General features: G+C 40.5%; 1 protein-coding gene across 1 annotated transcript in view; it reads left to right on the top strand.

Moving 5' to 3' along the window:
- SEMA5A (semaphorin 5A) overlaps positions 1-26380 on the top strand; it is a 509156-nt gene that overhangs the window by 105062 nt on the left and 377714 nt on the right. Inside the window, exon 2 of the mRNA XM_032135528.2 lies at positions 4109-4205. The gene's annotated coding sequence lies outside the window, so the exon portion shown is untranslated. The remainder of the gene's footprint in view (positions 1-4108; positions 4206-26380) is intronic.

The raw sequence follows: 26380 nt of genomic DNA, 5'->3' as shown, positions 1-26380 counted from the left end.
CACCCTCCCAAAGTTTGCTCATCCTGACATCCCACTGAACCTTCAGTGACTCTGCCTTCCTTTGGATGAAGTCTCATTTCTTTCTCATGTTAACATTCCCTACAATCTGTGTGTCATCTACTTTTCCCACTGTTAGCTGTCTGAAGTGGCTCTTTTGAGCTCTCCATGCCCTTGCATGTGAGTGATCTTGCAGGTAGTCATTGTGGCACATGCTCCTGCTAGCCGATGCTGGCTGCCTCCACACCCTCCTGATGCCACCCTCCCTGCTCCTTGGCCTCCCACCTGGAATCCACCCTCCTGTTTACTTCCTTGTCTTCCTCCAGGGACTTGAGCATGAGGCCAGCTTTCTGTCTGTGATTCTCATGGCTTTGCAGTCCAGATTTTTACCTTTGTGGAATTGCTTTTTTTCACCTATCTCGTTCAGTTTGCCCTCCTGCAAACTCTTATCTTGGTGGGCTCTGTGGTGGGGTTTCCACCCAACTCCAGGGGTGGTACCAGGAACTTATGTTTTAATTCACCATGGTGCTGGCCTAAATGGCTCTTCTCTTATACCTGATGGTTTTTAGCTGTTCCTCCCTCATCTACTGTTTGTTTCACCTGCAATGCACCCACTAAAACTTACTTCACCTTCTCTTTTAATATCCTCCTTATCTCCTCCTCGTCCCTCGGAGCCCACATCACATTTCCCGTTTTCAGAAATCTTTTCCTTGGCTCTTCTGCCCATAAGTAACTTCTCTTTCCTCCAATTCATAGTATGTACTGAACTACATAGCAGAAAAATCGTATAGAGAGCTCCTGAGAGTGTAATAGGTTCTTGTTTTTTCTTCTAAGCATCCACCATGTGTGGCCATGGGGCTGTACTGTGCATGGTGATTAACTGAGGGACTGATGATGAGAGGCCTGTCAATTAAATGCCATGGCCACTGGTCTAATTCTTGCCTTTGGGAAATGCTGGCTCAACAGTTCTTAGGTTTCTTGAACCTGTATCTTTTAGGGTTTCTTTTCGTCACTCCACTAAACTTTCTGATGCCAGGTGGTCTTGTCCATTTTTATTTCCAGTGTAATCTTACTGTTGTACGGTTTATAAATTCAGCTCATAAGACTGGCCTGGAATGTTAATTTCTGTCATGTATCTGCAGGATAAAGGCTACCAGTCAGCTCACCTTTGGTCTCCAAAATAATGTTTAAGTCTACATCTTACCTCATTCTGAGTAAGTTGGGCAGGGAAAAGGTTGCATATTTTAGCAGAAAGTCATGTGCTGATGAGCACTTAGTAAGTTATAATTGATATTAAATCTTCTTCATGTAGTTCCATTTAGAGACAATTTGAAGAGCGTAGGTGGCCACGGGGCAAAACTTCTGGGAAACAGTTACTGTTTGTAAATCAAAAGTGTTGTCAAGATAGTTCTGCACATATATGTTCATGGTGGCATTTTTTAAGAGGCAGAACTCTGAAAATTATGACTCAGAGGATTTCAGAGGTTGTTTGTACCAAGGTTAATGATAAGCTAAAAGAGAAAAGAATAAGAATAATATGAAATTGAGTCAAATAGAGAAATTTCTATGTTTATAAAAAATAAGCAGTTTTTTATTAAATGGGTAGTTAATTGTCGCTTAAAAATTTTCCAACTTCCAGTCTGGAGTGAGCCTCTGGGGCTTTGTAGTTTCTTTACCTTTTGACTTTCTTCTCAGTTTTCTAGAAAATATGTCAGTGATTTATGATTAATGCATTGGCTAATTTATGACCTTGCTGGGAGAGGACACGGGGACTCTGCTTCTGGACCTGCAAGAATCGTCGTCTGTTCCTCTAGCTTGGCTCCAACTCAAGGCCTCTGCTTTGTCACTGTTGTTTCTGCTCCTGAGTGCATGCTCCCAGGCACACATGAGTGTCTTGGTGAACACCCTGTCTTCCCCAGACAAGGGCTGACCCTCAGTAGAAAGTCCCGATACTGCTCACTTGGCCGACAAGCACCAGGCTGGTAAAATATCTTTTTCACCATTTATGTAAACGCAGGCACAGTAACAACCCTTTCGGGTGGACACCCTTGAATCCTGCTGCTGGAACTGATTCCCTGTTTAGACATCAAATTCTGTAGGAAGCTGTGTTTTCCCCCAAGCCAAGAGAGCTCTGTCCTGTGGGTATTGCTTTTCCACAAGGAAGGGGCTGGGTTTTGGAGTCTGTTGGTTGGACCAGGACTGTCTGGCAGTCCAGGCTGTGGGCTGTCCATGCTGGATTCGGCAGGGACATCTTCTTCCTGCAGTATTTGCTCTCTGGTTGTGAATTCTTACAATGTTCTTTTTGGCCCCAGTCTCTGTCATTTAAGAGACTGACCCATATTCTGCAGGTGTGGTTTTGCTGTCCAGCTGAGGGGTCACATCAGCTCATTTGTGACCTCACTAGGGGAGGCAAGAGACCTATTAGCCCTGTTTTTAATGTAGTTCTGAGACATGGGAACTTACAGAAATTGCCAGCTATTCATGGCAGTAACCAGAGGATCTGTCAAACTTTATTACTTAAATTTCAACTCAGATCTAAACAACTACAAGGACATTTTAGTAATAATTGTTGTAAAACAGATTTTAGGACTGGAGAGAGGAAGCTTGTGTATTCAAACATGCCATTTAATAAAGAAGTTTCAACTAACATATTTTGTTGCCACACCCAAAGGTGATATTAGTGATGTCATGAAAAAGAAATTGGCCACTCTGAGGAATATTTCTGAGACGAGTGTGCTTCCCTGGCTCCTCTTTTGGCTTCAAGGATTTGCATCTGCACCTTGTCCTGTCCAAAGGATGATGTCGCGGACTTTGGAGGACTCTGCTGGGACTGGAGGGTTGGCTGTGCTGCACAATGTGAGGGTGCCTGGGCTGCTGAGGCATCTCAGGCAGGCATGTCCCAGTGTGTTGCCCTGGGGTCACCCCCTTGCTTCCCATGAATATACCAAAGGTCTGTCCTGGAGGAAGGGAGACTCATGGAGAGGCAGTGCCACCTTGTCCTGTTCCCTGGCCTCTGAACCCTAGGGCTTCCGAAATGGCACTTCAGCAGGTATAAAATTTTATAAATTTCCAGCTGCTGTCGTTCAGTTCATTTTCTGCAGGCAGATGGCCTTGGATCATGACTGAAGCTGACTGTGTGGGAATCACTGCCTAGAGGGACAGCCAGAATGTTCTGGGAAGTTCTTTCTCCCATTTTCCCTTCGTCAGGGTGGGGAGGAAGAATGTCAGGGTGTTTCACATTTATAGCAGCCAGAAGCTGCCACCTGGGAAGTGTAGAGAGAAACCAGATGAATGAAGAGAACAGAAAAAAGCATGAGCCCTGAAATGCAGTATTTGAAGTCACAGGCGTCCTTCACTGGTGATGAACACATTTCTCCCATGCATCATAGATGGAAAGTCACCTATATTTTCAGCTCCTGGCATATATGTTTCTAGGGAAGCTAGCGGTTTGTGGTCATCTTTGCATCCAATGACAATATCAAATCTTCAGGATTTTTGTATATTAAATTGAATGACAAGATTGGACAGCTTTACTTGATTTTGGTAAAGTGGCTTGTTTTTCACAATGTATCATTCTTTTTCCTATAAAGCCTCATAATTGTGCACCTAATAAATTAATATGTAAATAAAAATACAAACTCAAATCTCTAGCAGAGCTTGTGCTACTGCCTTTATCTCCTGTCTTTGAAATGCATTGTATAAGGTACCACGTGTTCCCAAAAATGGAATGAGTCATCATGGAATGGATAAATTCATATAATGAATCTTAATTTCATTTTCAGACTGCTTTAGATAATTTCAGACTGCTTAAGATAATTTTGAAATAATGGTTCTTTTGGATGTTTCATGATAGTTATTTCATCTGGTAACAGCATTTAAACGTTTATTTCTCCTTTTCTGAAGAAAAAGAATCCATCAGTGCACATGATCCTGAAGTAGGGTAGCACGATTGTGATGCCAAGCTGGCCTGCGCCACCGTCTATTCCTACGTGGCCAAAGCAGCTTGCTCTGATTGTTCAGGGCTTTCATGGAACTTCATAGAACTCATGACCAATGGCCACATCGTCTTTTAAAACGGGTTGACAGGATCTCTCTATTTTCTTTTTTGAAGTGTTGGTGTGTGAGACTTGGGCTGGAGTGCCCACGTGGCTGTGGAGTCAGTGTGATTCATGACTGAGGAAACGCGGCCTCCATCCTCTCTCTCCTTGGTAAGTGAGACATCTAAATGGGAAGTGAAGAAACCAAAAAAATTACAGATTGAAATATTTTGACAGCTTGTGAGCTTTACTTCTGTTATTAAAAATGAGAGTAGGCTGGGCGTGGTGGCTCACACTTGTAATCCCAGCATTTTGGGAGGCCGAGGCAGGCCGATCATCTGAGGTCAGGAGTTCCAGCCTGGCCAACGTGGTGAAATTCCAACTCTACTAAAAATACAAAAATTAGTCTGGCATGGTGGCGCGTGCCTATAATCCCAGCTACTTGGGAGGCTGAGGCATGAGAATCGCTTGAACCCAGGAGGCAGAGTTTGTAGTGAGCTGAGATTGTACCACTGCACTCCAGCCTGGGCGACAGAGCAAGACTTCATCTCAGAGAAAAAAAGAAGAAAAGAAAAAAAAAATGAGAGTTAATGAGCAAGCTTTCAGATAGAGAAATCTTTCAAGTAAAACAATTGTGGGCGTATGCCACCGCTACATCACGCAGGAACCTGAAGACATGAAACGGCTTAGATGCTTCTTAGCGTCTTCTGCGCCCCAGTGTGACTGCCTACTGGGTTTCGGTTTTGTCTCCTGCAGTTACCTCTGTGTTCTGCCCCTCACTTATTTGCAGTGCATACCACTGTCATCTCACTTCCTGTCCTGGACCTTCTGCAGTCCCCTGCACCTGCTGGGTAAGCCCTAAACCTCTCATGATACTCTCAGGGATCTTCCCGGTCAGGCCTCCACACAATTTCCTCCTTCCTGTGGCCCTGGGACAGTGTAGGGACTGACCCCCCTCTTCACAATGATCTGTTCCCACCACCAGTCGTGCTTGTTTGGATCTTCCAAAGGCTGGCTCAGAAATGCTGGCTTCACAGGAGCCTTTCTTAAGCACTTTAGACCTAGGTGTTGCTACCTTCTGGGAAGACTAGAAGAGAGGAAGGGGTGAAGGGGGATAGAGGACTAGTGGTGTAGGGGAGGAACAAGTAAAGTGACAGAAAGTGACAATTTCATTCCATATACTAGTCACTGCAAAGACACTACCATTGTTTATTAACTTATTTATTTTTCTCCGTAACTAAATTACCATCTCATTGTGGACAGGCTTATATATTTTCCCCATTCACAAAGCACTTTGCTGATTTCAGATAATCCAGAGATTTTCTGAATAATTGGTGACCATTCCTGCTCTTGGATTATGAGTTCCCAGTCCCTGGCTTCTTCTATGAGGAAGGAGGCTAAATGGGTCTTAGAGCTGGGCCCTCTGTATAGATGTGTAGATGTGCTCAGCTGAGACGAGAGGTTCTCCTATGTCGTCCTTACATTTTGCAGAAGAAGAAATGGAGGTCTGCATTTTGTATCTTTCTCCAGCCCACGTAGATTCAGGTTCACATAGTGTCTTAACCGGAACCTCCCGTTCCCTCCCCCATGGAGAACCACAGCACCTGAGAGCTGGAAGAACGGCCACATGGAGCCTGTGTTGGCTTGCTTTGGATGGTCAGTGGTCATCATGATATATGATAGGAAGAGTTATTAGCTAATGTAAGTCCTCATTGTGTGCCAGGCCCTGTGCTGAGTGAGATGTTTTCAATTCTCATAACAACCCTTTCAGGATCGTATTCTTGGGTCACTGTTTTAAAGATGAGGAAATTGAGGCACAGAGAGCTTAAGTAATCTGCCTGAGAATTGCAGTGAGTCAGAGGCAGAGCTGGGATTTGATTCTATCTTCTTAACCTTTACACAAAGCTGCCTTTTTAGCACTAACAATGCCTCCCTAGAATAAGAACAGTTATACATTATTTTTTATTCCTTACTGGAATTACTCAGACCCGTACAGAGAAGCTCAGAACAAATATTAAGAAATCAGTTTTTCAAACAGTAATCTAAATCGAGAATTGGCGAACGTTTTCTAAAAAGCGTGAGAAAACATTTTAGCGCTTACAGGCCATAGAGTCTCTGTTGCATCACTCTGCCGTTGCAGTAAGAAAGCAGTCATAGGTATGTAAGTGAATGGGCATGGCTGTGTTACAATCAAACTTTATTACAAAGACAGGTGGCAGGCTGGATTTGGCCTCCAGGCTAAGCAGCTTTCTGAGCTATGATTAACATGACCCTTACACTGCTGAAGACCTCATAGTATAATGAATGAGAGTGTTTCAGTGGACAGTAGGTATTAGTCCCGCAATGCAATTTATCTTGGATGCTTGGATTTTAATTATAAGCAAATTTTAATGAAGTCTATTGTAACTGCAAACCTTACCCCTTAGAATAAGGACATTTGATGTTCTATTGTTTGACATAATCTATATGCCACAAATGTATTAGTCTAAGTCCCACCTAAATTACAGCTTTGCTCGAATTAGGGCCTGATAAATATTATTTTCTTGATATTTTGTTAAGCTGGTATATATAACTCATTTATGAAATAAGTTTAGGTGGTATTTCCTACTTTGGTTTTTATATAGTTTCTAAATGTGACACTGTTAGTTTGCACCCTTATACATGCTGCCTTTTATATATATTAGGGTAAACATGCAATTATTTTGGGCTGTCTGATAATTATGTTGAGCAAGAATGTTCTGGTCTTGAATATCCCTCTTTTATTATGAGCAAAGATGGAGTTTGAACAGGATTGACATAGTTAAATCATGAAATAACATGGCAATACCCTTTGCCACATAAATAAATTGTGGTATGATTTTTTTAAATTTTACTTTTTTATTACAAAAGGATACTTCTGATACTTAAAGGCATACTTGACTCTACTATACCATTTACAAAGATGGGCAAAGAAAATTGAAAGGCCAATTAATTTGTGTTTCTTTAAGCAATTTAAGCAAGGAACTACCGTACTCATTCATTCATGCATTCTTAGAAATCTATAATTGCAGCAAACTCAAGAGCCTGATAATACAGTGGAAGTTTTGGAGACATGCCTTTGTCAAGGAGCCACTGGCCCCGGTACTTATTCCATGTGCCATGGCAAAGTGTGCTTCACCTTAATAGCAATGATATAAAAAATAAAATTCTGACCATAAAAGTAATGGAAAACTATCCTTGATTCCTTATTAACTGAAAAAGCAAATTGCAGAATAATATCTTTAATATAATCCCATTCGTCTTAAAAATAAACACAGACTCACACAATCTCTATGCACAAGTTCATGTGTATTATAAAGTCTCCTAGAATATATATTAATATATACCAAACTCTAAACAGAGATTATCTCTGGAGTACAGGTGTTTGCACTTTATCATCCATGTGGTCAGTAAGATTTTCAGGAGTATTATTATTTTTACAATTAAAAAAATTTTTAAAGTGCATTAATGTAGTGAATGCTCATTACTGAAAATATATAAAAGAAGAGGAAAATTCAACTATAATGCCTCTATCGAGGACAATCACAGACAGCATTTAATGTAGTCTTTTATGGAATATTTTTGATAAGCAGTTTAAAGAGTTAATACTAGACATAAAATTCTGCAAACTGCTTTTTCGCGTCTACATACTTTCTCATATTATTGCAAATTGAAAAAAAAAACCTTATTTTAACGTATATGTAATATTCTATTGTGTAAAGGCACTGTAATGTCATTTCCTGCTCTGTTTTGCGGAACATATGTTGCTTCCAGTTCACAAAAGTCATAAACCATGCTGAAATGAACATGAAAAGGGTGATGGAAGATTTCATACACCTGCGTTCCAATCCTACTTTCTCACTTTGTGCAGGTCACTGTATTTGGTGCATGAAGTACATGCTTCAAAAACAATAGCAATTGTTATTGTAATCCTTTCTTTTAATTGAGGGTTAATTCATTAGCTCAGAAGAGCTATAGTTAATTTACTACATAAAACCCAGCGAGTCTTAAAAATCTGCCAGTTGGCTTTATAGAAGTATTGTAGATATTTATACTTCATTTATATGCCAGAGAATTTATTTTGCCAAAACAAATATGAGTATCATTACTCAAAAACTTTGAGTATTATTATTAATTGTTTTGGTCAATTTGATAATATTCTTTTTTTATATGTTTTACTTTTTACTCATTGTGTTACTTTGCTAATTTTTTTTCAAGTGATAAGTAGGCATTACTCTGAAGGAGGTGAGAGAGAAAGGAGGAAAGAAGGAGGGAGGGAAGGGGGAGGGGAGAGAGAGAGAGACAGAGACAAACGTGTGTGAGAATTATTTGTCCAGATTTTATAACTGTTTAGCTATAGAGACTCAACATTTTTCTCAGATTTTAAGACTTAAGAATATTAACTCATTATTTGTCACTGTTTTTTCCCCTATTTCATTTGCTCGTTTGCTTTATCCTTTTAAATTTAAATAAGTTTATTTTAGTGATGTCAGATTTTTTCTTGATAATGATTTTAATCAGTGCTTAGGAATTAAACAAAACATTTTCATCTATAAAATGGGAATAGTAAAAAAAAGGAACAAAAAATTCTTTACTTTCTTCTGATCTTATTAAAAATATTTAACTGTTTAATTCAGGAACAGATATTTAAAATATAGTTTTGCTTTTTAAAATCTTCTCAATGTTTTATTCTGCCTTTCTTTGTCTTTAATGAAAAAAATCGATCCCCAATTTTAATTTATTGTGGATGTTCGGACAATATTTGTACAAGTGGTAGAAAGTCCCAGATATGCATTTCTTTTTTCTACAAATAGAGACCTAGTTTAGAACCAGACAACTTACATTTTCTCATTCTTTTATTCATTCTTCTTTGTTAGGGAGAAGGTAACTTTCTATTTTAAGATTTTATACAACCTATGCCTATATTTTAACAACTATGTTTCATTTTTTAAAAATTTTATAGAACTTAACCCATTACATTAACCATGATTAAATCCTGATCACAGTTCTTTGCTTCTTGGCTCATTCTCGTACCTAACTTAAGGTGTTTGCATTAAATGTTACATGGTGGGTATCGAAGACCAAGTTAAGGCTGGTCAAATCACATATGGTGGGTATCAAAGACCAAGTTAAGGCTGGTCAAATCACAAATAAGATGTCCTCGTTGGTGCGATCTCGAGCACTGATGTAAAATATTAATTTGTTGTGATGTGCATACAATAATGTTAAGGGCAGGAGTTCCAAAAGATTGAATCTAGATCTTGCTTTTTGAGATTGATAAGCACCTGACTGTGGACAGATTGGACCAAGACTCAGCTCTCAGTCTTTACTTTTCTTGATTTTGCTGGATTTCTTGGCTATAAAATAAGGAAAGTGAGAAGACATAGGTTTGGGTGTGATAATAGGTAATGAGGGGTTTAAACTAGACAAAGAGACTAAATATGAAAAAAAATGTGCCTGCTGAGTTGCTGACAGTGTTTCTTTTGGTGCCACTTTCCTGATAGGAATTTTGTGATATTTTCAGGGCGTCTCTATGTATATTGTTGATACAAGGTACACACTTGCTTAAACGTGCTGAGTGGTTGTAATTTGGGATAAAGGTTTAGCCTGTCATTCTTAATAATGTCAGAAATACAGGGCTGTAGACACCACTCCTGAGTCCCATCTGATTGTGTAGTCAGCCTGATGCAAAATCTCTGTGAGGCCATCCAGAAAGGTCCGTGCAGAGCCGATCTGTTTTGTCACAAGCATTTCACTCCGCTTACCAAAGTTCACTGACAGAATTGTCAGCTTCCATTATCTCCATTAGAATGCATTGAAATTCCCCATTATGGAACTTGGGAAATCTTGCCTCTCTCTCTGTTCTCTGCTGTTTGAGATTTAGGCCTTTTCCCCTCTTTTGTTTAGGTGAATGTCTGCCAAGTGTGTTATCTTCCTGAAGGTCACCAGCTTTATGGCTACTGTAAATATTTGTGAATCACAGCTGTGTGGTGAAGTTCAGAATTCATTTTCTTTTCTTAGTTTCGTGATTGAGTGAGGCTGGGAGGGATTGACATGTGCTGTTTATTCTCAGACACCCATTAGAGGGGCAGATGTGTGTGGGGTTAATTGCTTGGATTTGAAGATTTACATGTGCACGTAAGGATACTGCCCTCTCAATTACACTGTGTGTAAGATCTTTGTTTTGGCAGAACTTTCCTGAGGGCATAGAAATGACCCCATGTTTGGATCTTTGGATTTCATGGGACTTTGGGGATTTTCCTGCCCTGTGGTTTCCAGATCAGAGTATTGGAGAGGCCTCTATAGCTGCAGGGCTACAAACCTAATCAGTTCATGCTTCATCTAGGAAAGCTAATGGGGGTTTCGTGTGTGTTTGTGTCTTTTTGAGCCTCCGAGGCCACAAAGAAATCAGAGTCATTTTGCTTCATTTGTTTTTGTTTAAAGCCTGAGCAGTAACCACTATTGGTTAAACCAAAGCAGAAAAAGCAAAGGTTGGGAAGTTGGTTGGGAGATTCTGGGAAGTAAACACCACCACATTTTCATATAACAGTATCTAAGAATAGTGCACTTACATTTCCAGTGCTGAGGAATTCAGTGGGTTGATCTAAGTTGTTTACTGTAGCTCAGATTTTTTTTAGTACATATAAATTGGGGTACCCTTATCACAGCTCAGGGCCCACATACTTTTTGAGAACTGTTCCTCTTTTCTCCATTGCAGGCCACCTCCTTACTACAAGATGTTTTGAAGGTGAGGTACCTACCCAAGTGGGCCAATCACAATATCCCAGCTAGTGGACACTGATTAATTCTGATGGAAACTCTTAACCCTAGTTTGGCCAAACTATATCCCACTCCTTTGCTCTTACAGTACTTGAGCAGTTATTTCCTTTCTTTTCTACATAATCAGCTTTTATTTTTCCCTCTATGCTGTTTATTTTTTTTCCAATAGGAATGGAAACATCTATCATCTTAAGAAAATTTGACCTGTGGCCTCTAATTTTCTCTTTAGTTATAATACATTTATCTCCCCTTTGCTAAAAAAAAAAAAAGAAAAAAACTTTGTTTAAAGTATGTGCCTGTACTTGTTGTCCTCCATTTCTGCCTTTTTATTTCCTTTTGAGCCCAGTCTGATCCCTCAGTCATTCCTTCAGCACTGCCCAGTCAAGATCACCCATCACCACCATGTTGCTACATCCAGCAGTCGAGGCTCAGTCATCGTCATACTTAACAGTTAGCAGCTTTTATACCATCAACCCCTCCCACCTCCTTCACATACTTTCTCTACTTGGCTTTAGGATGCTCCATTTCCCTGGCCTGACCTCATATCTCTGGGCTTTGCATGTTAGCCTCAAATGGTCATCTCCCTGCCATTCAAGCACTGGAGTCCCATAAGGTTCAGTGTCTGTACCTTGTCTCTTTTCCCACCATTCTCACCGTTTAGCAATCTCTTCCAGTCTCATGGCTTTAGTATCATTTGCACACTAATTACTCCCACATGTCTATCTTCAGCCAAAACCTATCCCTAAGCTCCAGAATTATTTATATACTCAACTTCCTATTTAACCTCACAACTGGATGTCTAATTTATGTCTTCAAATTAACCATGTCCAAACTGAGCTCTTTTCTCCTCCCCACAACCCCTAGTCATGTCCTTCTGTAGAGTTCCTCATTTTATTAATGGGAAGTCCAGTCTTCCCCTTGCTCAGGCTGAAACAGTTGGAATAATACTTGATTATTCTCTTTCTCTGTCACCCCACATCCCAGCTGTCAACAAATCTTATTGTTATTGGTTTTTTGTTCAACATATATCCAATATCTTACCACTTGTCAGCACCTTCACTGCTCCCTGCCTCAGCTAAGCTCCCAGCAACTTGGTCCCCGTGAGTGCTCAGGTCTTCCGGCCGTCTCGCTGCTTCTGCTCTTGGGCCTCGTGGTCTTTTCTCCACGCAATGACCAGACAGCCTCTCTGCTCAGAGTCCTCCAGCAGCTGCTGCCTTATTCAGATGGAAAGCCAGCTTCCTCACTTGGCCCGCCAGGCACCACGTGTCCCTTCTTTGTCCTCATCCTCTCTCTTATCTTTTTCTCCCAAGCACCAGCTTCAGCTTCACTGGCCTCCTTCCTCTCCCTGGAACAGAGTAGCCACATTCCTTGCTCAGTGTTTTCATTCTGACTCCTTTCTGTGCCTGCAGCACTCTTTACCCGAAGATCCCTGAAGGTCGCTCCTTGGCCTACTTCAAGTTTATTCAACTCTTACCTTCTCAGGAGATATTCCTGATCAAATGATTAAAATGGAAAGTCTCCCTGCTATTCTCTATTTTCCTTCTCTGCTTTATTGCTTTTCTTCCAAAGAACTTAGCACTGTCTGATACATGAGATATTTTGTTTATCAATTTTACATAACTTCTGCCCCCGCCTTCTCAGGTAAGCTCTACCCTGCCAGGGATTTTGCTTATTTTGTTCACTCACTGCTCCATTCCTAGGCAAGGTAAGGGACTAAGATGTAATAAGATGTCAATAATTATTTGTTGAGTTGATGGATTGATGGATGGATTTTTCTGGGACTTTCTGAATTGCGTGAATAATACCCTATTGCTAATTTGGACACAGAGCTGGAAGGCTATGAGCTTGGCTAAGAGAAGAGGAATGGGATTCTTCCTCCCCATCCCCAATCAGAGATTCATGCATTTGGCATAATTTCCCCCACATCGTTCTGTGGGTAGATATTTGCTTGTTCACCAATTCTCAGCTAATCTGTCTCATTTGCCATGAACCTTTCTCTTCTTTCTCCATGGCCAGATGAATTAAGTCATGCCCCCTCTGTGTCCCCACACTCCTGTGCACATCCCTGCAATGGCAATTTAAAGTAGGATTCATTGTAGTATTTTGTAAATACATATAGTCCTTCCTTTTCACACTGTGAAGTCCTTGGCTTGATTATTGCATCCGTCTTCCCAATACTTAACACTCTGGCACATAATAAGCACTGAATACGTATGTTATTTAATGAAGTGATTCAGATGGAAATTTTGTAAAATATAACTTCTCTAATGGTCCTTAAGAGTGTGATAAAATGTGCTGCTCTAGCCTTCTGATTGTGCTATATTTAATTTAAGAAGTTTATTGCATAATTTTACAGTAATTAAATAATTATATTTGCTGTAGCCATTATAGACTGTCCCTATATTGTCCAGCTGGGGCCATTCAGTTTACTGCTTTCTCAAATCGTCTTCGCTGTTTTCCAGTATAACTGAACATCACTAACGGTGTACCAAAGACGGGAAAGACTGTGAGATCCTTCTAAGTCCATTTCTTATTAATGGTTATCTATGAGATGTAGAAGAGAACAGAAAAGGAAGGTGAGGTATTCAAATAGCACCAAGACCGAAACCAGTGTAGCTGCTCTCCTGCACTGTAGGATTCAATATCACTTCCTTCCTGGCATCTAACCTTTCTTAAAGTGAGCATTTGAATACTATCAGTGTTACAGTGGAATTTCATAGTATCATCTTCAAGGAGTACATATTAAACATAAAAATAGCACAGCACAGCATGACTGTCAGGTTGTGGGGTGATCCAAGCTCAGAAGACTGAAATTGTATTTCTTGTAACACAGTTATCTGGATGTACATGTCCAGAGGACAGCACTAATGTTTAAGAGTATCTGCCTTGCTGTGACCACAATTCTGGGTCAATTGGATAGATGGATAGATAGATAGATAGATAGATAGATAGATAGATAGACAGACAGACAGATAGATAGAGTTGAATACACACACACACACACACACACACACGTATATATATGTAGAGTTGAATAAACAGAAAGATAGAATATCTACCTATATAAGTGCATGTATGTAAATTATATATAAATAGATATAGAGACAGATAGAGATGGCCTTATAATTGGATGAACCCCTACTGCATTAGGTGCACTAAGGCAGGGTTAAAATCTCTGAAATCTATATGTAAAACAGTATACTAACACCCAGCTATGTAACTTAATTATGAATTTGTGGCAAATTAGGGGTAGGCTGCTCAAGGATCCACCTACTAGAGGAAAACCACAACCTAGGTAGCACCTTTTAAATAAAAACTTTTCACTAACTTGGTGCTACATACACATGTGTGACTGTGGATACACACACACACAGAGTATGGACAGTCATTCACTTTCCTTACCTCCCTGAAGCTATAACTGTGCCTTGTTGCTGGTTTTGTTCCCAGCCATGAGCAGCAGATGTGATGTATTCATCAACCTGGCACAGGGATGCACCAACCAAGAAGGCAGAATGTTAGTAAAGCAGGAGAAGGACAGCACGTTTCCTATGTTAGTGCTCAGGCTGAAACATCACCAGAGAACCAACATATGCTTTGATAGACAGGTCTGTTCTTTTCTTCCAAGTCACTATTATTTTTGTGTATTTTCCTGAAATTCCTTTCTTCTTGACATAACTTGATATGTAGTTATATGTTTACTTTATCATTCTGCTGCAGTATTTTCTAGGAGTTGATTTCATTTTTTTCCCCCAAGACAGAGTCTTGCTCTGTTACCCAGGCTGGAGAGCAGTGGCGGGATCTCGGCTCACTGCAACTTCTGCCTCCTAGGTTCACCCTTCTAAGTAGCTGGGATTACAGGCGCCTGCCACCATGCCTGGGTAATGTTTACATTTTTAGTAGAGCTGGGTTTTCACCATGTTAGCCAGGCAGGTCTTGAACTCCTGACCTCATGATCCACCCGCCTCAGCCTCCTAAAGTGCTGGGATTACAGGCATGAGCCACTGCACCTAGCCAATTTCATTTTTTAAAATAACTTTCTGTTTTATGTACTGGACTATATTCTTTTAATATTATTTTATAAACCAAGTGTTAAAAAGGTCTTTGTAAATGTCTTGGAAGTTTCTTCTGGGACATCATAATATTAGCAACAATAAAAAGGTGATTTATGACAGTGTGACTCAGTTCTCTGATTATAATATTGAGTGTCTTGTATGTTTTCTAACTTTGACTATTATTTTCTTGCTCATGTTTCATCTTTATGGCAGATCATGCACAAAGTTATTATTGTTTTCTTGAGCAATTACTAAATGATCAGATATACCCAGAACGAACATTTCTAATCACATGTGCGTGATTTGTGAAGACTTTATTGATTTGGAGTAGCTTTTCTTGTCTTTTCTCAGGCACATGCCAGTTCCCCAACTGTAGAAAGAATAGAGTGTAGCTAATCCTGGGTCACCTCCATGGGCCTGCGGTAGTCATCTGTGTTTGCAGCCAAAGGAGGACTTGAACATGCTCAGAGCAAGTCATTAAACAGTTCCTTGTAATGTAGCAATGACAATACAAATGTATTTTATTTTATTTTATTTTATTTATTTATTTATTTATTTATTTATTTATTTATTTATTTATTTATTGAGACGGAGTCTCGCTCTGTCGCCCAGGCTGGAGTGCAGTGGCGTGATCTTGGCTCACTGCAAGCTCTGCCTCCCGGGTTCACGCCATTCTCCTGCCTCAGCCTCCCGAGTAGCTTACAGGCTCCTGCCACCGCGCCAGGCTAATTTTTTGTATTTTTAGTAGAGATGGGGTTTCACCGTGGTCTCGATCTCCTGACCTCGTGATCCGCCCGCCCCAGCCTCCCAAAGTGCTGGGATTACAGGCGTGAGCCACCGCGCCTAGCCGACAATACAAATTTAATAATGTGGATTTTCCAACATTTCTAAATCTGAAATATTTTTTGAAGCACTGGTAATAAGCTGGTGATAATTCATAATGCTTACATTATCTGAGCACTTCCTGTGTCCCAGACACTGCTTTATGCATGCCATTTCATCTTCTCAACAAGCATGCAGGTTCTAATATTATCCCCATTTAAAGGTGAGTGAACAAAGTGTGGTGAGGTTAAGAAACTTGCCAAGGTCATGCTGAGGCCTCCTGCATGGCTGAGCCGGGTGGATAATATATAACTTCTTAATGCAGCATGTGTTTTATCCCTTTTATTTTCCAAAGGTCCCCAAGGGATCCCTTTTGGTAGACTATTACAGAAAAGAATTATAAAACAATAAAACCCACCTATTTTTACAATTTATGAAAAGTAAAGCAGCTATAGGTTTCTCCAAATGGAATTTTGGTTTTATTTCACTGAGCTAGCAAATATTTTGAGGGTTGGAACCCACCCTCACTGTGTAATTTCCTTGCAGAAAATACATGATTGGTGGTTGATCTCAAACAAAAATCCCTCAAGGACAGACATCTGTATAAACAAATGGTGTCCCTGAAAGATCTCTTCCTGTGCATGGGGTCACCAAGGGCTAGTGGTCGTTTCAATTAATGTCTGATTGGAAATCGTGCTTCTACTGTTACTGTCACACACTGACTGTTTTTCTTGAAAATTGCGGTCAAAGTGATCATGAGAAATAACTTGCATTCTCCCTCCTCCCTAGGTATTTGTGTGTGTGTGTGTGAACACATGTAGTGTGAGCGCCTCGGTTTTAGACACTGGCGATATACACGTAAGCAAGACAGACAGGCTCCTGGCTCTCCTGCAGCATACATTTTTGGTGAAAGAGTTAGACCATAAGCAATAACTGCATTCACAATAAATAAAAAAAAGTATTGTCCAGTGGTAAGTGCTATGCAAAGAATTCAGATGGGGCCGGGCGCGGTGGCTCACGCTTGTAATCCCAGCACTTTGGGAGGCCGAGGCGGGCGGATCACGAGGTCAGGAGATCGAGATCACGGTGAAACCCCGTCTCTACTAAAAATACACACAAAAAATTAGCTGGGCATGGTGGCGGGCGCCTGTAGTCCCAGCTACTCGGAGAGGCTGAGGCAGGAGAGTGGCGTGAACCCGGGAGGCGGAGCTTGCAGTGAGCCGAGATCGCGCCACTGCACTCCAGCCTGGGTGAAAAAGCGAAACTCCGTCTCAAAAAAAAAAAAAAAAAAGAGAATTCAGATGGGTTCATGCGACAGAGAGTGAATAGGGGACGACTTTGGATTGGTTTGTGTGTAGTGGGGAAGGGGACAGTGGTGTGAATTGAGACCACAGAGGTGGGTAAGAGTTAGCACATGTAGGGCTTTGTAAGCCGGGACGTGAAACTTCTATGCCTATTGGGGCATTGGGAACCCTTTGGAGAAGCAGCGGTGGGATATGAGTTATTTATGTTTCCAAATTGTCATTTAAATTATCAGGGTCACCACTGGGTCAGGAGAATGGATTCCGGGGTAGCTAGAGGGGAAGCAGGAAGACCAGCTTGAAGCTCTCACAGGTGATGGGGTCAGGCGTGATGGTGGCACAGACTACGGGGTTGTTAGTGTAGAGGGAGAAAAGTGGATGGGCTTGACATATTTAGAGGTAGAGTCTGTGATGCTCTGATGGATTGGGTATTGGAGAGAGGGGAAGATAAATTAAGAATGAATTGGAAGTTTCGGACCTCAGTAAGTAAGTGGATGGTGGACCACTTACTGAGACAGAGAAGCCCTGGGGAGATGTAGAACAACAGTTCTCCTAGGGCAATGTTAACTTTGAGTTGAAGGCTTTCGTTTCTCATCGGGTCTAGAGAGTAGACAGATGCACAAGTGTGCGCTATCGAGGAATGATCGGGAATAGAGCTGTGTATTTGGGGGGGTCATTGATGTATTGGCAATATGTTTGAAATCCAGGGCCTCTGACCTGGGAGATGCCTCAGACATGTTTGGGGAAGGTATCGGCATCTGTGGCAAAGTTCCTCATAATATTTCGTTTGCTATAGTAGTGCTTTGATACTTCAGAAGTGATCTTAAAAGTGACAGAAAATCTCAAAGGTAATTCTCCTCTTGAGGGATTTCTTCAACATCTTAGTAGCAATATTCTCCACTGTTGTATCGTAAAATGCGATTCTGGCTATAGGAAATAAGGTCAGACTCTTACGATGAAATATTTGATGTGAGTTCCTTTCTGCATTTATTTTGTGTTTTTTTGTTTGTTTGTTTGTTTGTTTTCTCACAATCAGCAGTTTCATTCTTCTCAAAGCCAGGCTCTTTCCAGTTGAGTCTTGGGAGGTGCTGGGCAAAGTAAGGCATAGGTTATCATGATTTTTCCAGTTTTCTTAGTTATCAAATTGCTACTTTCTGACATCAAAAATTTGCTGTACTGTGTTCTCACTCCACACTGCACTTTTAATTGTTGTATTTTTTCCCCAGAGACCTTGGGCTAGGGAAAAGTTTAGTGTTTGAGAGGCCTGCTGAGAATTTTTGTCAATGTAGTTCATATTTTCAGTGTCAGTTCGAGCTGCAGTAGGCATACTTGTTGACTCACTGAATCTCTGTGAACATTTGTGATGTGTTGGGTGAGAGGCTCTTTGACCTGCTGTTAATAAAATGCAGCAGGTAGTGATGCAGGCCAGAGAGCCACTCAATGTGTGATTCCCTGCAAGGATTTTTGTTAACCTCACTTGCATTGTTCACACCTTTTGTAAGAGGATCAAACCTATGAAGCTGAGGATGTCACCAGGGTTTTATCAGTGGCTTAGAAGTTTGATTTTCTATCAAAGAGAAATGCATTTGGCCTATTAATGTAAAGCATAAGGCTCACATTTCTCACAGTTAGTGAAAACAAGATTTGGCCATTAGGATTCCCTGAGGCAGAAGTATTCTGCTGTAAAGCAGAATTTATGACTGTATGTTGAGAAGTGGTGGGCTATGAGCTCCTAGAATCCATAGTGAAGCCTTTGTGAAAAGGCTGTGCATAATTTGTAATGCACAATGATCGAGAACTTGTCAAAATAGATGAGCTCAGGAATAAAACAGATAACTAAGGATAAGTCATTTTCATCCAGTGGATCATTTCATTGGTAAAATGCCATTATGGAAAGTAGTTTACAAGTAATCCAAAATATCTCACTTTAAAAATTCGTGACTTTTTAGCACTTGTGAATCACCTCTCAAGAAAGCCATTTGGAACAAGTCTAGTGGGGAAGCAGGTGGTCAGAAGTCAAACTTCTGCATCCAGAATGGCCCTCAGCCTGATTTTTAAAATTATGTGATTCTCCTTCTCTGCTGCGTGGTGGTGTTAAGATATCAGCTAATACGTCCTTTAATGAATGATGTTGAGCCCACTGAAGGCAGTAAAATGCAAAGGTGGAATTTGCATCAACTCTTCAGGGCCTTTAATGCTGGCTTGCAAGCAGTCTGTTAGACCCAGAGAATAAATCCCCTGCAATATTGCTTCTTCATAAAATGATTTTACAGTTGATCCTGGCTTGCAGATGGAGTCAGTGAAAGAAAAGTGGATTCCATTATACTTTTTAAGATTAATTTTTTTGCACGATTTTTGGAATTAGAAACATAATTGAACATCCTCTTTATTGGTGATACCAATAATAGTCTGATAAAAATTCAACAAGATAACAGCAACAAAAACAACACTGAAAAATGCTTAGGAAGATCAGACAGAATGACAAATACATTTCTCTTTCCAGCCACCTAACAAAAGAGCCTATGACTTTATTACTTGGAAAATTCTGAAAAATGACAGACGTAGAGAAAGATATCCTCAATGGAAATATAAGAAACTAGTTCTCGGTCGACTGCATTCCGTTAGCTTTTTGTTTTTATCTGTAAAGAGGAGAAAAACTTTGATACTACCTACAATTTTTAAAGAAAAAGTTCTTTCTTGCAAATTCAACTTATTTTATATATAAACAACTCTCTCCTCCCCTTTCATGATGCTTCTTCTCTGGATGCTGGAGATAGTTTTTGGGCTCAGAATTCTGGTCTATATTTAGGTTGGGGTCAAAGACTCCATCCTATGGACAGCAGAAAGTAACAATTAGAGCTGAAAATTCCCGATTCAAATGCATTGCCCAAGTTTGAGAATTATTCAGGAGCAACACCCTGTAACATCTGCATCGAAGGGTGAGACCAACTGTGTTAATGATGGTGTATGACGGCTTCTTATAAGCCAAGGAGGGGGCAAGGTGACATCTGTGCCAAAGGTTAAGAAAGCATTCTTGAACATGTAGTTTTATTTATACTGGATCTTTTCCAAGTTCATCTTCCACTGGATGTTTTATCTTAGTAATTGCAGAGTGAGAATTTTTTGCTGATTCCTTGTTTTTGGCAACCTAAGGGATCGACTGTAATTTGGTTATCGTTAAACTAAACTGTGCTAAAAGATGACATAAACCATCTAAAAAGTCTAGCATTAGATAGAGATAATATTTGCAATCCCTGCAATAGGCATAAGGTTAATATTTCTAATATACAAAGAGTTCTTATAAATTGATGAGAAAGATTCAAGCAGCCCATAAGAAAATTGAAAAATATGTGAATAGGTAGTTCACATAAGGGCAAATCCTCATGTCCAGTAAGTAGATGAAACAATGTTCTACCCATTGCTATTAGGATAATTCAAATGAGATATCATTCTTCTGACTGGCCAAAAAGAGAGAGAGAAAAAAGAAAACACCCACGAGAGGTAAGGACGCTAATTAAAGGGGACTTTCACCCATGACTGATGGAAACATGAATTACTTACGTATTTTGGAAAAGCGGTTTGATAATCCTAATTAAAAATATACAAACTATTTCACCCAGTATTACAACCTCCGGGAATATGTACTAGACAAAGAAAAACACCAGTATATAATATATGAGGGCATGTAGATTGTAAAAATAAAAATATCAGCATACATATATAAGGGCATGTATAGTGAATGTTTATAGAAGCTTTTTTACTGCTTCCTTTCCTCTCTCCCAAAAATTGATCTCACATATTGAATGTGTACCAATCAAGTATAGATTGTATGTCAGTTAGGTTGTAAGAATGTCTCAGATGTGATTAAAGATTAATTTAAATCATACCTGGTTAACTGGGAGAGATTTTATGATATTATGAGAAAATCTCAAATTATAAAGTAAAATGACCTCCATTCCCCGTGTCTGAATACCTGTGTTTGTATGTTATTGCAGAAACATGGAGGAAGACATAGAAGGCAGTACACTAGACTGTTAACACTGATTATGTGGGTAGGGGAAGAAATAAGTTCAAAAGAAATGGCCTTGAAATAGGCAGTGAGCTTGCAAAAGTATGAAGATTTGGGAAATGTGGCCATGAATTCTTTTTTGTTTGTTTGTTTTGAGACAAAGTCTCGCTCTGTCACCCAGGCTAGAGTGCAGTGGTGCGATCTCGACTCACTCCAACCTCCCCCTCCGGGGTTCAAGCGATTTTCCTGCCTCAGCTTCCAAGTAGCTGGGAATACAGGTGCACGCCACCATGCCTGGCTAATTTTTTATATATTTTTAGTAGAGACGGGGTTTCACCATATTGACCAGGCTAGTCTTGAACTCCTGACCTTGTGACCTATCTGCTTCCACCTCCCAAAGTGTTGGGGTCACAGGCATGAGCCACCATGCCTGGCGGGGCCATGAATTCTAACCCTGTTGTTCTGGACATAGCAGAGGCCGGGTGACAAGTAAGACTGTCAGAGAGCCTTCCTATTTTCTAAAGGGCTTGAAATACTCTTACGAGGGCTATAGGCCATCTCCCAGCCCCCAGCCATTGCTTCCTTATGTTAGGAATCATGTTCCTGACAACATTCATTCTTCTTTGAAAGTTCCCTTCTTAAAATACCAGCAGTCAGCAGCAGTGGATTAGAAATCCTTAAGTCTGCCCTTAGGTATTTGATGTAAGATATTTAATATTTCCCCTTCTCTCCAGCATAGGAGTAACCCTGTGCAAGTCAAAAAAGCTCCCTGTGTCTCATTTTCCTCTTCTATGAGTGCAACTACCATAATTCTTTTGTGCATTACAGGTAGTGACAAATACTATAATTAAGGTAAATTATAATGGTAAATGCCTAACTTTTTATTCCAGGGGTGTTGCATAAACAAAGATGGAATGTAATACAGCCCACCCGCACCACTCTGTTGGCAAATGCTGCTGCTATCACTTAAAAGCAGAGGCTTCCATGAGTTTTAGCAGTCTCTCTGGTACATTTTTTGAAGCACCCCTGTGCATTGCACGTCATTCATAATGGAGCACTCCATCATGTGTGCAAGTTACCAGTGGAGAAATGAAATAGTTCAGCCCTGGAACAAAGGCCCTTATGTTATTTGAACTCCATCTGGAACCAATATGGCCACCGAGGGGCCCAACAGTACACATCCTGAAACCAGTGGTTTGGCTGCAGATGTGCTAATAGAGCTTTTGGGATGTACATCAAAGAGTATCTACTCTAGACATAACTTTTCTCTGTGTGACACCACAGACAAACAAAAGTTGTTCTTAATTTGCCCTTCTGAAACTTCACTTGTTTTTGTTGGTTATTTGTTGTGTTGATTTAATTTGAGCTTTGCCATATCTTGTCATACAATGATTCTTGAGAAAAAAATGGAATGCTCCCAGATGATAAATAGGGGTCATTTGGGTGTCATTTATAAAATGTTAAATCTGCCATGTACTTGTGTGTGCAGGCAGGGCCTAGGAAACCGATAAAGCCCACTATTTTATCTCAGGACCTTATCAGGGCCCATCTGTGACTCCCTAGGTTTGCACACAATCAGAAGAGGTTGACCAGATGTGTGCATGTTTAAAACCTGTACTCAGGAGATGTAATCAGCATCCTCGACCATTGTTGCCTCATCCTCTTTCATCCTGAGCTCAGAGATGCAGTTTTGCCTCACTGACCATGACCATTGAACATGAGTTTGCACTGCCCTTCCTCTATCTTTCCCCTTCCTTTCTAAGTGAGGCACACACTCTGGCCAAAACATTTTCTATAGACATCTACAGAACACTCCACCCAACAACCACAGAATATACATTTTTCTCATCTGCACACAGACTGTCTTCTAAGATCGACCACATGCTTTGTCACAAAGCAAGCCTCAATAAATTCAAACACATGGAAATCATACCAAGGACACTCTCACACCACAGTGCAATAAAAATAGAAATTAATACCAAGATCTCTCAAAACTATACAAACACATGGAAATTGAACAACTTACTCCTGAATAACTCCTAGGTGAACACAGAAATTAAGGCAGAAATAAAAAAAAAATGCTTTGAAATCAATGAATACGAGGACACAACTTACCAAAATCTCTGGGATGCAGCCAAAGCAGTGTTAAGAGGAAAGCATATAGCCCCAAGACACTTTCATCAAGAAGTTAGAAAGGTTTCAAATTAGCAATCTAACTTTGTACCTAAAGGAACTAGGAAAGAAAGAACACATCAACCTGAAAGCTAGCAGAAGAAAATAAATGACTAAAATTGGAGAAGATTATTTGTCCTTTACTTTGTCCTAAATGGTTAGGATGCCTATTACCTGCCTGAGCCCTTCTTAGCACCAACAGATGTCTCTGGATACATTCCATCTATCTCATTACTGGTCCTCATCAGCACCAGGAGTATACGTAGTAAAATTTGATTACTCTCTGGGGTGTAAATACATCTATGTCAGAGTTCCTGTTCCTAAAGAGCTTATGGTTTAGTGCACCATCAGTATTTGTGAACTGTGGAGAGCAGTTGTCAGATGTAGAGGGTGAAGAACACTCCTATTGCAGGGCAGGAATTTCCAGCAAATGGCAAGCCTTTGATTACCATCATGGGAGGGGGCTGAGGATTACAGCTGGAACCAAATGCTGATGCTACTGAGGCAAATAACTTTGAAAATGTAGTGTTTGCCTTTATTTTGCTCTGCTTCGCATATAGGAAGTGTTATGGACTGAATGTTCGTGTTCCCTCAAAATGCATATGTTGAAATCCTAACACCCAGTTTGATAGTGTTATAAGGTGGACCTTTGAGAGGTGATTAGGTTGTAAGAGTGGAGCACTCATGATGGGATCAGTGCTTTTATAAGAAGAGATACTGGGCCAGGCACGGTGGCTCACGCCTGTAATCCCAGCACTCTGGGAGGCCGAGGCGGGCAGATCACGAGATCAGGAGATCGAGACCATCTTGGCTAGCACGGTGAAACCCTGTCTCTACTAAAAATACAAAAAATTAGCCAGGCATGGTAGTGGGCACCTGTAGTCCCAGCTACTTGGGAGGCTGAGGCAGGAGAATGGCATGAACCCGGGAGGCGGAGGTTGCAGTGAGCCGAGATCGCGCCACTGCAATCCAGCCTGGGCGACAGAGTGAGACTCCATATCGAAAAAAAAAAAAAAAAAAAAAAAAAAAGAAGAGACACTGGAGAGCTTGCTCCTGTGCTCTGCTCTCTGCCATGTGAGGATACAAAAGGTGACACCACCTCCAAACCAGGAAAGGAGCTCCGTCAAACATGGCATCAGCTGGCACTGTGATCTTGAGCTTTCCAGCCTTCTAAACAGTGGGAAATACATTTCTCTTGTTCAAGCCACTTGGTGTATGGTGATTTATTATAGTAGTCCAAACTGACTCTGGCAGGAAAGATTTAATAAATGTAAAAATGAAGTTGTTAAGTAGAGTGGCTGATAGGCAAGGGATGTGCTGATCTGAGGGTTTGTGGTGATAAAGACAAGGCACAGAAGTAACAGGGCGAATGTCTCAAGAGCAAAGAAGATGATTATGGAATCAGGTGAATTGAACCTTCATGATCATTCTTGTTCCTTGTAACTTTGAGAACTACCAGAAGTAATAGAAGTAATCACTGGGTCCTGCATTGCAAATATAGGAGGTGCTAAGGAATAACTGAGGACTGGTCTGTTCACTTTCAAAAGATATGGATAGTTGAAAAAAAAGTGTACAAATTGGGATCCCATTTAAGGCTTAAAAATTCAGGTTTATGTGAGAAATTTTAGAAAAGTTAGTAAAGTGGATAATGTGCACACGTAAATATGGTAAATATATTCTACATATAAAATCCAGTGGGATCACATATTTAATTAGAGGTTACAGCTTATAATACTAAACAAATTCTTTGGAAAACAATTGTCTGTGAATCGTGTCCAACTGGTTTTATTTATTCTAGTAAAACTTCTTATGGGCAAAATGTAAAAGCAGCAGCATCTTAAAATAATACAGCAGAGAATTCAAATGCTTGCTATAAATTGCCTCTCTGATTTTTCTGCATGGCAGAATAAAGAGAAAATCTGCGTAGGATATAAAAGAAAATTAGAAAGTTGTTCAATGACTGTACTAGGCTCCCTATTTTATTAGCTGAGAAACATTTCAGTGGTGAGAGATTCTGGTCTTACCAATTTCTTTTCTACTTACAGAACATAATGCTACCTAAATTGCATCTCTCTTTTTTTCAGTGTAAAGCAGAGTTTTTCAACCTTGGCACTATTGATAACTGGCACTGGATGATCCCTTCTTGTCGGTGGGGGTAGCACATTATAGGAAATTTATCAGCATCACTGGCCTCTATTGGCGGATGCCAGTAGTATCCCCTCGCTGTTGTAACCAAAATTGTCTCCAGGTATTGCCAAATGTTCCTGAGGAGGGGAAGTAAAATTGACCCTGGTTTTGAACTCCTGCTTTGAAGGTCTCTTACTTAATTAAAAGCAGAGGCAAATTCATAAAGACATTGTGTGTATTTATGTAGCCATAAATCTGTGAAGTCCAGGTCTTGAACTTGATGCACTATAATTTTCATGTTGCCTTTAACAACATTCCTGACCTTGCACCAACTGCTTGTACCCAGTTTGCAGGTGAGAGGCTCTGGGGTAGGGGTGAGGTAGGCATGCCCTGGCTACCTGGCTCTGTCCTTCCCACCCCCCACCCCCCTCACTGAGAGGCTCACCTCCACGTGGATCTAATTGCTGGGAAGTGTGGGACCTGAGTTTTGATGTGCGATGGCTTTGGGGTTCATTCTGTGGTTACTAGTGATCAGAAATGGGTTAGAGTGGACAGTGCACTGCCCCAGTGACCCTCTATCTTCCCTGACCTCCCACCTCTCCAATTCTCAACACTTTTTCTCCTCATTTATGTATTAATGAGTTTTAGAGTGAAAGGATGGAGCACATAAAATCCAATCTCTTGAGTAAAGGTTGGGGGAATTGAGAGTCAGTTTATCTAGAAGGGTTTTGAGAAGGAATTCCTGATCTGGTGACCCACTGCCATAATTTTTTACCAATATCTCTCTAAATAGCATAGGGTTTAGTGTAAAATGTATACTTGGAACAACAAGTTGAAAGTCTTTTCTTTTTGTGGTTACCCCTGAAACACAGAGTTTATTGAGCTGAGTGAGTGTGGCTTTAAAGCTGCCTTTGAAAGGACAATTTATTTTACTTTATTTTTTGGTTGCTCAGCTTTCTCAACTATGTCCCAAATAAGAAAGCTGTCCAACAATGGAAGATTTCACAGTCTGTGTCTTTCAGATACATCAGAGATCTGATGCCAGCTCTAGCACTGCAGAACATT

This window comes from Hylobates moloch, unplaced genomic scaffold (genome assembly GCF_009828535.3).
Source record: "Hylobates moloch isolate HMO894 unplaced genomic scaffold, HMol_V3 SCAFFOLD_17, whole genome shotgun sequence".
In the NCBI taxonomy this organism is placed as follows: domain Eukaryota; kingdom Metazoa; phylum Chordata; class Mammalia; order Primates; family Hylobatidae; genus Hylobates; species Hylobates moloch.
The sequence above is the reverse complement of the archived record's forward strand: the minus strand, read 5'-3'. Positions and strand labels throughout refer to the sequence as shown.